The 13,254-nt window shown below is 40.5% G+C and overlaps 2 pseudogenes; one reads left to right on the forward strand and one right to left on the reverse strand.

The window, feature by feature from the left end:
- Positions 1-3,426: 3,426 nt before the first annotated feature.
- On the reverse strand, positions 3,427-5,695 carry LOC104587918 (chalcone synthase 1 pseudogene; annotated as a pseudogene).
- A 208-nt stretch (positions 5,696-5,903) lies between these two features.
- Positions 5,904-6,418, forward strand: LOC104587897 (large ribosomal subunit protein uL15x pseudogene; annotated as a pseudogene).
- Positions 6,419-13,254: the final 6,836 nt, after the last annotated feature.

Consider the following 13,254-nt stretch of genomic DNA (forward strand, 5'->3'; position numbering starts at 1 on the left):
AGTAATATAGGATTTGAGGAAATTTTGTGATATATCGGCAAGGAGGTTCTTGCTTAGCTCTAGACTAGCTAGAACTAGCAAATCAGTGAAAGAATCTACACTGCATTGAGTTTCTGAAAAAAAAAAAAAAAAAACCATCGTTCCTCCTTCGCAGTGATGGTAATTAATAATTTCTCTCTCCCTCTGTCCCCATTGTTCACATTAGAAGAAGAAGAAGAAAAAGAAAAAGAAAAAAAAAGCAAAAAAAGAATAAGAAGAAAGGAGGAGAAAAATACTTTCTACAAAGGAGGGTTTTACACGCACATTGAGGAATGGGTGGTTTTGTTCGAAGAACCCCAATTATTTTCTCAATCGTGTGCTTCTTGGCACAGGTATGATAAAGCTTAGAAGGTCCGAAATTTGTATAAGCTTGAGTTGGAGCTTCTCAATTTTGGGGATTTTTGGGCTTGCACAAGCTTTTGAACTAGCCATCTCCTTGGCTTCTTGTCTTCTTTTCCCAAACGGAAAAAGTTCAAAAATTGGGCTTTCAGGCTTTGAGAAGCCTAGAAGACACCATTGAAAGATTTGCCAAACGCAGCCTAAGTATTTGAAAATAAGCACTTCCAAACAGGGCTTAAGTTGCATTTGACATTCTTTATTTTAAGGACTTATCTCCTTCTCACGGTTAAAAATTTATTGTTCATAAAGACATTTTAACTAGAAAGGGAACGGCAAATTCAGCGTTAGTTCAACTAAAGAGTTCATTTGGCTTGTGCAATTTATTGGCGTAGAGCAGGCTGTTCTACTCTACGCCATTGAAAAACTTAAAAATCAAGAAACTTATGCAGTATGGCTTGATAATCCTTCAAACTGGTTGAAGGGAGTTTAGATCTGCTACTCACAGAGTGTGCCTCACACTGATCTCATAGCCTGTTCTGACTACACATCGGGTGGTAGGGGTGGGCACATTTCGGTTAAAACCGAAAAACCGAACCAATTTTTGGATTTGGGTTGAATCGGTTCAGCTTATTCGGTTGTTTGATCGATTTCGATTTTTTATTTGGTTTTTGATGAAGCGCAATTCGGCCGGTCTTAGCTGTCAACGACCTTGCCTCTGAATTGAGTAACTGGGGACCTGAAACGGGGGAGATGAAGAAGCTCCAAGGAGAACTCGGTGTAGAGGCTCCGAAGCTCAAGTTAGAATCCTTCAAAGGCAAGATAAACCAGATAGCGCAAAGTTTGCATACCTTGTTCTTGGGGGGTAGGGAGCCTTTTATAACCACCTCGCGCACTCACTTCCAGGCTTCTGTCAGATCGGGCCTGACTATCTCTGAGCTCCTGCCAGTTTGGATGTCATCCCTTTTGGCCGGGCAGAACCGCCACTGCTCCTTTTGTCGGAACCGTTTCTACGGCTGGTGACGACAGTGGTAGGTGGCGGTGGCAGGAGGCCGTTTGAAGTGCGGCTGTCAAGCGTCAGATCCCAAATCAGTCAGGTACGCCGCCCTTAGAAACGGACATCCTTGGTGTCAAGCATGGTACGCTTGGTCAGTCTGGCGTTTCGGAGGCGAAGTGCCGGAGTAACGGGGGGGATAAAGTCTTGAGTTCAGTTTGGGGAGTGTTCCGAGCTGCCATGGACCAGCTCGGGTCACGGCCTTGTGAGGTTTAGGGCCCAGGAGAGAGTTCGAGCTCCTTGCAGGGAGCTCGGGTCCTTAGTATTGAGCTCGAGCTCCTAGCAGGGAGCTCGGGTTTTTAGTAGGGAGCTCGGGCTCCTAGTAGGGAGCTCGTGCTCCTAGTAGGGAGCTCGTGCTCCTGGACTGTTAGTTTTCTTTTGGTGCTTGTGTTTTGGGCGCTCTGTTGCCCCGAGCTATTTGCTTTTGCCACGCGTCGAGTGATGGCGAGGTCGGGCCAAATTTCCCTTCATCAGTTTTTATACTTTTCGATTTTCGGTTTCGGTTATATCGTATTTGTTAAATCGATTAACCGAACTTTATAATTATATATTATTTATATTAATATTTAATAAATTAATAAATAATAAATATCAGTAATTAAGTATACATCGAATTTCGAAGATCCGAGACCTAATAAGGCAATAACGTGAAAGACTCGTACTTTCTTCTTACTCATGAAAACAATGCAAAACAAATCAGGAGTACAGGACTCTTCGTCTTCTTCCGCACTCCACCACCGCACCACACTCTTACCTCACCTCGTGCCTCCATGCCTCCAGGCTCCAGTCTCTCCCGAGTCGAAAACAGTGCAAAACAAATCACTGAATCAGGAGTTCAGGTCCTTCAGGACTCTTCGTCTTCTTCCGCACTCCACTACCGCGCCACACTCCTACCTCGTCCTGACGTCCACAGTTGTTCTCGGTCCACACAGTGACATAGAGTCCGTCGGCTCCACAGTTTGGTTACAGAGTCCACACAGTCACGGTTACAGAGTGCATACAGTTCGGCAGTTCGCCAGTAGCCCAGTTCAATTCTTCCTCTTCACCGGCGCCAGGTAACTCCGAAACCTTCTTCTTCTTCTTCTCCATCGAGTCTCGACTTCTGCAACACCAACACACAGATGAATACCTTGAGTCCTGAGATGATCGAGCCATTCCTCATCTCAGATTGCGGCTGTCACTTGGCCCGGTCTTCTTTTTCTTCTGCAAAACAAAGCATCCATAGTTTGTGAGAGAGGATGCCGCCTCATGTGTTCCATACACATGAAACCCACAGCCACAAGTAGTGCTCGCAGCAGATCCGTTGTTTCACAGTCGTAAAAAACACAGATCCGTTGCTAAATTGGTTTAATCGAAAAACCAAATTAACCAAAAAAAATTGGTTCGGTTTATTCGATTTAACCTAACTTCGGTTTCGGTTCGATTTCCACCATTCACAGTTCGGTTTCTGAAAGTTCAGTTTTAAACCGAACAAACCGTTTGCTCACCCCTATCGGGTGGAATGTGACTGTAAGGTGGATGTGAGGTGAGGAGCAGATCCCAATTCGGTTGGAGGACTCTTTATATATCTTTTTTTTGATAGTTTAATAGAATATAGCCAAAAAGAAGAAGAGAGAGGCCATCTACCTAAGGCTGTCAATGGGCTCCAAAAAAATCCAAACCCATTATTCTGGACTTTTTTGGTGGTGCATCGTATTTCCAATGCACGCCCTGTGGGCATACCCACATGGGCTGTTAACTTGGTGGCAATATGATTGGTTTCCACCAAGGTTCAAAATATCGGTACGTCTGATATGCCGATAGGGGTGTATCGAGCGAATCGATACACATTTTGGAGCCCTTTCTTATTTTTTTTCGCAATCGGTTCAGGGGGGCCTGTTTAGGTCTCCTCTACCCCCTGAACCGGTCAGACCTCTGATACACCCAGTGTAGGGGCATATCGGAGGGGTCCTGAAACGATACATATCGGCCAATACGGGCTGATACGTGTAGATACTTTGAACCTTGGTTTCCACATATCCACTAGGACCGCTATAACCAAGTTCAAATCAGTTCACCACAACGTCCCACAGCACATCCCTGCTGTGTATTAGAAATATCTCCCGATAATTTACAAAAAATGATGATGTCATCATTGGGAGATGTTCTCAATACATGGCGAGGATGTACTGTGGGACGTTGTGGGGGACTGATTTGGTCTCGCTAGAACCAGCCTGAATTTGTACCAACTGAGCCACCATAAGTTCTTTATTTCCATGTTAAAACTTGAATCTAATAATTAATAATCGCATCAGGTGTGGATTTGGTCATGGTTAGTGTGGGATTATGAATTTATTAGGAGTCATTGGTAGGGGTGATCATGGGCTGCTGGGCCTGGGCTTATATATATAAGCCGGACTGGGCTTGAAGTATTAGGCTCAGGCCAGGCCTGAGCACAAAACTAGGCCCTAGCCCAGAACTGGGGCGGGCTGAAATGGTCACCCTTAGTCATAGCTCATAGGTGTGATATGGTAAATTGGTAAGTATCCACTTAATCCTTGTTATTTGCCATGAAAATAACGCGGTCAGTGGCCATTACCCGTTGTGTGGAAGTGGTCTATATGTAGTTGTCGAATTAGCAAAGAGCATTTACAGTTTACTCACTTCTGGTCACGACTCATTCAGCCAGAGGTACATTAGTGGCTCAATGCCCCATCTCCTGGTGGAGGATTTCTTGAAGCTTTTCCCTAGATTTCAGACCCATCTGAGCCTTCAGTTTCTCACTAATTGGGTTATCAAGTACAAATTAAACCACCCAAGACCGGTTAATGAGTTTAATTAACTTCTTGCGAGTCAATTGAGAAACACAGGCCTTCAATCCACTCTCACATACAGAAGCCAGAGAGGCAGTGACCCCGGCTACAAGCTCTAAGCCTCTAATGCAGGTAAATCAATTAGATCAGGTTGTAATAATATAAATCATTATAGTATATTTCGTCTATAAATAAATTCCATACAAATACAAAGAAACAAAACCAAACATCAGCAATCCCACATCTCATTTCACTTTGAGAGGGGATTAATTAAAAGAGAAGAAAGAAACAAGCAAGCAAATTCTCATTCCATTAATTATTAGAGGGAATTAGTCTCCCTCGATCCCTCTAAACAGCCACGCTGTGATTGTGGAGCCCCACAGTCTCAACGGTGAGCTAGCCCTGGTCCGAACCCAAACAAACAACACACCCCACTCGAGCCCCTCTCCGGTCGTCTTGAGCCCGACCACGATCGACTTCTTACGCATCTCGTCCAATATGAAGAGCACACAAGCACTCGCCATATTACCAAAACTCCTTCAGAATGTGTCTTGTGGCGCGCAGAGCTTCTTCGCTTCCACCTGGTCTAGGATAGCTGGGTCGCAGGGGTGGGCAACCCAGAAAATCGAGTTCCAGTCAGAGATGCCAAGAGGCTGCTGGAATGCCTAACTCGAGGCTCTTCTCAATGTTCTCCGAGATGAGCTTGGGGACGTCCTTGAGTAGGTGGAAGGTGAGACCCACCTCTCTCAGGTGCCCATCGATTGCGCCATCACTGTCCGGAAGAATTGTTTGAGCAGCCGAGACCAACTCGAACAGGGGCTTCTCAACACCGGGCACTGGGTCTGCACCAACTATAACCGCGGCCGCACCATCTCCGAAGAGCGCCTGGCCGACAAGACTGTCAAGGTGAGTGTCACTTGGGCCACGGAAGGTCAGTACAGTGATCTCCGAGCAGACCATGTACAATTAGGACACGCGCTCCTTTGTTGTTCTCTGCGAGGTCCTTGACCAGCCGAAGCACCGTGCCTCCGGCGAAGCATCCTTGCTGGTACATCATGAGTCTCTTGACGGAGGGGCGGAGGCCCAGGAGCTTCGTGAGCCGGTAGTCGGCTCCCGGCATGTCACCGCCACTAGTGGTGCAGAAGACAATGTGGGTGAACTTGGACTTGGGCTGGCACCACTCCTTAATGGCCTTCACGCGCGGCTGTCTCTTTTCCCAGCTTCGGCACCTAAACCACCGCCATAAATTGGGGTTCTCCTCCAAGATCTCTTCTGTCAAGTGCATGCAACTCTTCTTGATCATCGACTTCTCGCCTGTAATCTTAGATAACAACAAGGAGCTAGTCCTAAAGAGAACTCATGCCATGATGATCATATAAATATATGGGGTAAAGTACAAAAATCTCCCCTAATGATCCTGACAATCATAAAACCTCCCCTTAACAAAAATCTCCCTAAATTTTTGAAAATTTTGACAAAAACTCCCTTTCGTCAACGATAAAACGTTAAACTGATGATGGAAATTTTTTTTCCAACTGCCTATTTTACCCTTTGCATCTATTTTTACTAAAATACCCCTATCAACATATTATCATCTCTAAACTCATGAGAGCTTTAATTTCCGTCGCTGAACTGATTTCTAACTCTACATTATACTATGGGAATCGTATCCAGGACTGGAAAGAGTTTCTTCAGTCCGATTTGGATCAAATTCCCACCAGTTTGAAGAGTTATCAACTATGAAGGGAAGAGAAACCAAGGAGGTTTCTGGTGTGAGAGAGAAATGATGACCCGCTTCAAGAAGAACAAGAAGAAGAGAGGGCACGTCAGCGCAGGGCATGGCCAAATTGGGAAGCACCGTAAGCACTCAGGAGGTCGTGGCAATGCTGGAGGCATGCATCACCACCGGATCCTCTTCAACAAATACCATTTTGGTTACTTCGGTAAGGTGGGTATGTGTTACTCACATAAGCTTCGCAACAAGTTCTATTGCCCCATCGTCAACATCAACAAGCTCTGGTTTATGATCCCTAGTCTTAAGATGTCAAGGAGAAGGCCTCCGCCAATAGCGTTCCCCACATCGATGTTACCCATAGTTCAGTTTCTCAGCCCATTGTCGTGAAGACCAAGCTCATATCCAAGATTGCGGAGGAACAAGATCAAGGAGGCCGGTGGTTCCGTCGTGCTCACCGCTTAGATTTACTAATGTATGGTGACCGGAACCGCTATTCTTTTTTATTTCTTTTTCCTTTTATTAGGTTTTAAATTTTGGATATTGAAATTTAAGTGAAATGACTATCATAGTATTAATTGAGTACTTGGTTTCTCCATTAGACTGATGATCTATACATAAGAACTTCTTCAAAAAAAGAAGAGTTCTCAGAGTCACGTAAGGGTCATACAAGCTCCGATCATGGGAATTTTGCGAGGTTATCATTTTGAAGCAGGGATGACAAACTTTTCGATACAGCCAGGTCGACTTTTGCTTCTCTGTTGTCGTTGGTAGCTTTGCTAGGAGCTTGCTCTTGGCTTTCTTCTCTGATCGTCAATCTTTGGGAGGTTTGCCTCCAAACTTGAAACATACATGAGAGTGTTTCCCGTCTTGGATATGATTCCACATCCCTACTGAGATAGGTTAGTGTGGTCTGCAGCGACAAGTGCAAAGAGCTCATAGGTGATTGCATCCAATTGTTTGTGAGCACGATTGTTGTTGTTCATCTCGACAAGACAATGGAGATCGACACCTTTGATGAAATCTTCTGCAGTATGACCAACCCCAAGCATGAAACGAAAGTGAGGGACATATTGGTCTCTGTCTGTAATGGGGTTCAGTGTAATTTTTTCTTTCATCTGTTAGTTATTTCAATACCCATTTTATAAAAGGGTAAGATGGGTATTTGGAAAATATATATGTATCGGTTAAACGTTTTGCGTTAGAATGACGGAAGGGATGCTTTTGTTAAATTTTTTAAAAGTTCAAGGGCGTTTTTTGCTAAAGTAAAAGTATAGGAAAGTTTTTTATGATTGCCAAAAACACGGGAGGTTTTTATTTTTATCCAAATACAAATATATATAGCTAGCTTAATTAAATGTCTCGACTCTCAAACTCAATCCTCAGAATAACATGACCAACAAAACACAAACAAGCTAGCTCACATGTGAATCAAAGCTGTTGCTATTCACACGTGCGTTTGAATCATGTTTTTAAAACCGAATCGGATCGGACAGTTGAATTAGAAAAACCGGGAACCAGTCAGGTGATCGGTTCTGTTTTTTCCTAAAATCGGATTTTTGTTAAAAAACATTAATTTAGTTAGCAAATTGTTGATTCGGGTGGTTAAACTGTTCAAACCGTTTAATGGTTTTAACGTTTTTTATTTTATTTATTTTTTGTCAAAATGAACAGACTGTTCGACCTGGGAACTGGACCCCTGACCTATTCGTTCTCCGGATCGGTTTTAAAAACCTTGGTTTGAACTTTGAACTTCTCTTTGAGCTCCGTCTTGTCCTCGTTGTTGGTGATCCGGAAGCAGTAGCCGGGGTAGAATGTGTAATACTAAACTGTTGTTGGCCTTCTGATGGCTTGAGCTGCTAATTAATTAAGAACTGATGGGGTTCAAGGGATGGACATGGAAATGACTTATACAAGGTAAGTAGGTGGCAGAGTAGTAGATGGGTGGTACATAATTGACCAAACGTAACGTAAAGTCACCTTCCATCGCTTCTGCTCATCCTTCCTAAGCGGGTCTCTTCCCTTCAAATCTGGAAGTCACCTCAACTGTGTGGCCGTGTTCGCAGCACCTATTTAGTAGGCACTGAAAAGTGCTTTCTGTAAAGGGAATTCTTCTTTCTTTTGTTTAATTATATGAGTCTACTACAAGTCAAGTCTACAAGAGAGCTGGCCCAATTTGATAAGTTTGTTAGTTGTTTTGAATGGATTATTATATGCTACAATTTAGGTTCAAAATATCAATACATCCATATGCTGGTATGGGTGTATGGGGCGAATCAATACTCTTTTTAGTGTTCTTTTTTTTAATTTTTTTCATTAATTAGTTCAGAAGAGCCGATTTAGGTCTTGGCCACACCTTGAACCGATCAGACCACCTATACATCCATTGTAGGGGTATATCGGTGGGGTATTGGAATGATATGTATCGACTGATACGTGTTGATACTTTGAACCTTGGGTGCAACTACAAGAGATCGATTATACAACAACACAGGAAGTTAGTGAAGTCTTTAATATGGATTATATTGTTTTAATAAATTGTGCAACAATTATTTTCTCAAAGATTTAATATGTAACTATATAGTTAGTTAATCTCACTGTTCCAAAAGGATAATCTCATCCTAACCGCTGACATAATTAGGTGAAAGGCTTAGCCATCAGATCAGAATCCGATATGAGCTCAAATGCGTCATCTTGTTCACATGGTATATCAGAATCAGCAATCCCAAAATAAACAGTTGAAAGCTTGATTCATGTCTATTTCTTTCTGTACTCTGAGTACATTTGACACAAAATACACGCTCTTTATGTTTTATGTGGAGTGTGATTCCAAATTCCCCATAATTAATCCAGCTATTATTTATGAGCGCCTAATAACTGTTGGGGAGAAAGAATAAGAACATGGTGGGGGTTAGGGATGAAATGCATTGGATCTCTGGTTCAAGTTTAATTTGATTGCATTTATGCATTCGATCGAATAATTAAGAGACAAATATCCATTTCTCGATTTCATAAATAATTTGGATCCAAAACAAATCAGTGTGTTAGTTGACAAGTTAGTAGATTATTGATAATATTGTCAAATAATTCTTCATGTTGCAGCATTTGGCAATATGCATGGTTAATTTCTCTCTGTTTTGGCATTTCTTCTTGACATGGAGACTTCACTTGGTAAAATCTTGTTTCTACTTCCTTTTCATTGAGGAGTTTACTGTTGGACAGTGCAATTTTTCCTCCTTTCTATTGTTCTACTGGTGTTCGGTTGTTTCTCTGGCTTTTTCATTTGAGAAGGGTCCTATCTTAGGAATTGTTTAAGTTCTATGACTGGTCGCCTCATTCTCCAGAAGATCTAGACTGACCAGGATGTCACCTCAAAGACCCTTTTCCTTGAAACATTTATCATCATCATTTTGCTATTAAATGGTGGACCCTTTTAAGGGTAAGTACTAGTTCACATAAACCTACTACTGGGGAGAAAAGGAATCCAATCTACCCTCCTCTCCTTTTCGTTCCTTTTCCCTTTCTTGCATTCTCTTTTATTTCATAAAAAAAAAAAAAATCACTAAGTTCCTTTAGTGTTGAGTCAAGAGATTTCTGTTGGCAATTTCAGGTCTAATCATGCATTAACATCTATGTATGCTTATATCTTCACTCACACTTATTCCCTAGATTGTTGATACTTGGTAAGTGTAAATGATTAAGGCTATCTTTGAGAGTGCTTATGTTAAAAATAAGTGCTTAATTATTGAATAAGTGCTTTGTCAAATAAGTATTTATTTTCATTTTGCACCCAACTTTTTCAAGCACTTATTTCATATTGGGCATTTGGTGGTGGTTTTCTCTAATAAGTAATTGTGACTTTTTTATCCTTCATTTTCTTTTAAATTTTCAAAATATCCAATCCAAAGTAAATAAATAAAAGTACTTTGATAGAAGTATTTTGATGAAAGTATTTCCATAAAAATAGCAAACAGCCTTAGCTCCAAATCTAATTGGCTCGGTTGGAAGGGTTGAAGTTATGGGGAAAACTCTTGAAAGCAAATTGACTGCTTGGTCAATCATTTGAATTTTGAAAGGCTATTTGCTACAGTTAGGGGTCATAATTCATGTTTTCAATAATTTTTTTATTGAAATAGGATATTCAGATGTATAAATTAATATGAATACAAAATGATTAATTAATTATGTCAAATATTCAAATATGAATACAATTTGTTTTATCACATAGATAACATGACACAATTCATGTATCTAGAATTAACGTAATTAACTTATTTAATTTTATATCAAATGACATATATAACCCAAATTAACACAAAGATGACACGATTAACTTATTTAAATTAAACAATGAATGGACTTAACCAATAAAACAAATATTCAAATCATCCCGCTTAAAATCTTTACCTACTATAATATTATTTCATCTAAATATACACACACATACTTTTCTTTTTATGGTAACAAAAAGGGGCTACACTAGAAGAAGTCGATGAAGAAGAAAATGTTAGTTTTCTTCTGTACCTCAATCCTCTGTGAAACATATTCTTCATCTAAATGCACTCTCTAATAATGTTAGTTTTGCTTCAAAGATGGATGATTCTCTGGTTAAGGAAAGAAATAATGAGCTTCGAGTCACCTTAGATAATGTTAGGAGATTGTCTGAAGTTCCAAGACATATTATGGGCTTCCCAAGCCGCCCAAGCTTCAGTCTGGTTAATGGTGGAGACCCCCAACTTAATTTCTTTAAGATCTAAGACTTTTCCAAGGTGGTCTCGAGCAATGCTTGCAATTGAGCATTTCCCCTCACTATTACGAGAAGCATCAAAATTTATCTTTATATAGTTAAGGTTTGGGGTTTTCCAAACTATAAGCTTCTAGTGCTTACCATTACATTTACCAATGGATTCTTTTGTGGCTTCTAAATTTTCTAAAAAATGATTCATCGCCCTTTCTAAGATTATCGGAGGGGAAGCAAATTTGTTATTATAAACACCTTGATTCCTATTTCTCCAAATTTCCCATAGGATAAACACTAGTTTCTCTCTTAAATAAGTACTTCCATCCCCCTTGTTTTTTCCAATTCGAAACCACCACTCTTAAATAGATTGATCATTCTCGTTGGGACCCTCAATAGAGGGGTTAATTGTAGCCCAAATCTGTTTAGGGAAATCATAGAGATTAAAGATATGGTCTATGTCCTCCACTTCTCCACAAAAATAACAGGAATCATCTATATCAAAACCTCTCTTCCAAAGATGATTTTTTGTAGGAAGTCTTTTCTGGGGAAGCAAATACAAAAAAGTTTTTATTTTTGTAGGGCAATTAATTTTCCCGACATCAGCAACCCATTTCTCTGAATCATTTTGCTCAACCATGCAAGAACATTCTAGAGAATATGCTCATTTAATAGTGAATTTACCTTTAGGATTTCATCCCCAAATTAATTTATCATCTAAGTTCAAAGAGATGAAGATCGGTTTCACTTTCTGCCAAATCCGATTAGGAATTATCCTCCTAACTTTATCTTTGATCCAACACTTTCTCTCATGATCGATCATGTCTGCATCGTATATATTATCATTCTCATTCTTGTCGTAACTAATTTCTTTAGTTAGAGGTTTCCCTAACACCCAATTATCTTGCCAGAATTTAACTGATTTTCCACTCCCAATTAACCAGTGCAACCCTTTTCTAATAAAATCTCGTGAAAGAAGGATGCCTCTCCATGACCAAGAGACATTTTCTTGGCATTCCAAAAATCTTCTCTCTTTAGGTATTTATCCTTGATGACCTTAACCCATAGGTTTTCTTCCTCACTTAAAATTTTTCATCCAAGCTTTGCAAGGTTTGCCTCATTCACCCAAAGATGGTTCTTCAAACCAAGGCCCCCCAAACTTTTGGAGGTACAATCCTTTTCCCATTTTATAAGGTATATGGGTTTTCACCCATTTGAATTTGACCATAAAAAATCCCTCTAAATTTTGTTAAGATCCTCAATGGTATTTATTGGAATTCTAAATGATCTCATGATAAAATTTGGCATCATATTTGTGGACATAGAATTAATCGAAGTAAGCCTTCCTACAAAGGATAAAGTGTTCTTTTTCTAGTTTGCAAGTCTTTGAGCCATTTTCTCCTTTATACGGGCACAAGTATCCTTAGTTACTCTTGTTGTAATTAAGGCTTAACCCAAATACCTTTTTTGGATTGGCATCCAAAGTTTTTTTGAAGGGGACATTTTTGGAAAATAGCACTAAAGATTTCAAAGTTTGGGCACTAGCCAGAGGCTTTAGCGAAGTTGATTAAGAGTTCATTAATTCTCAAGCAAGCAGGAACTGTGGTTTTTGCAAAGATAATGCAATCACTTGCAAATTGCTGAATGAAAATCTTTGGCCCCCCTCTAGAAAGTCTGCACCCAATTTGGTTTTTATTTTCAACTGCTTTTTTTTTCTAACTTCTTTGAAAGAGCTTCGACACAAAGAACGAAAATATAAGGGGAGAGAGGATCTCCTTGTCTAATCCCTCTATTCGGTTTGAACTCATTTGTTGGGTTCCCATTAATTAAAATTTGGTCAGAAATTATTCTTATACATTCCATGACCCATGATATCCATTTCTCATGGAATCCAAATTTTCTGAGAACCTTTTCTATAAAGTCCAATTTGAACTTATCATACGCTTTCTCCATCTTGATTTTGCAAACCATGATTCCTGAAGATCCCTTTTTCTTCTTTATAGAATGAATCATTTTGTGAGCAATAAGATTATTGTTTGTTATCTGCCTATTGGGCACAAAAGCACTTTGATAAGGAGATATGATATTATCAAGAAATTTTTTAATTCTATTTGCAAGATTTTTTATATAATTTTATAAATGACATTACAAAGGCTAATTAGCTTGTAGTCATTTATAGTTTTTGAGTTTTTCTTCTTGGGGATCAAGATGATGAAAGTTTAACTTAAAATCCCACAGAGCTTCCTGATGAGGGCAGATTTGGCCCTCCGGTGAAATTGTGACACCTGGCACCTCATACAAACCAAGTGCAGCCTCTTGACAACTGGGCAGCTCGGGAAGCTCGGGCAGCTCGGTAGAACTTGCCACAGCTTGCCACTTACAGAAACCTCGGCATGGCTTGCCACAGGCAGCTCGGTAGAGCTCGTCACAAGCAGCTCGGTAGAGCTCGTCACAAGCAGCTCGGCATAGCTCGAGGAGCTCGGGAAGCTAGGGGCAGCTCGGCATATGCAGCTCGCCACAGGCAGTTGGCCACTCTGCAGGCAGCCTGGTGTCTTACGAAGAG

This window comes from Nelumbo nucifera, chromosome 1, assembly GCF_055504915.1.
Source record: "Nelumbo nucifera cultivar China Antique chromosome 1, China Antique-T2T, whole genome shotgun sequence".
Classification (NCBI taxonomy): domain Eukaryota; kingdom Viridiplantae; phylum Streptophyta; class Magnoliopsida; order Proteales; family Nelumbonaceae; genus Nelumbo; species Nelumbo nucifera.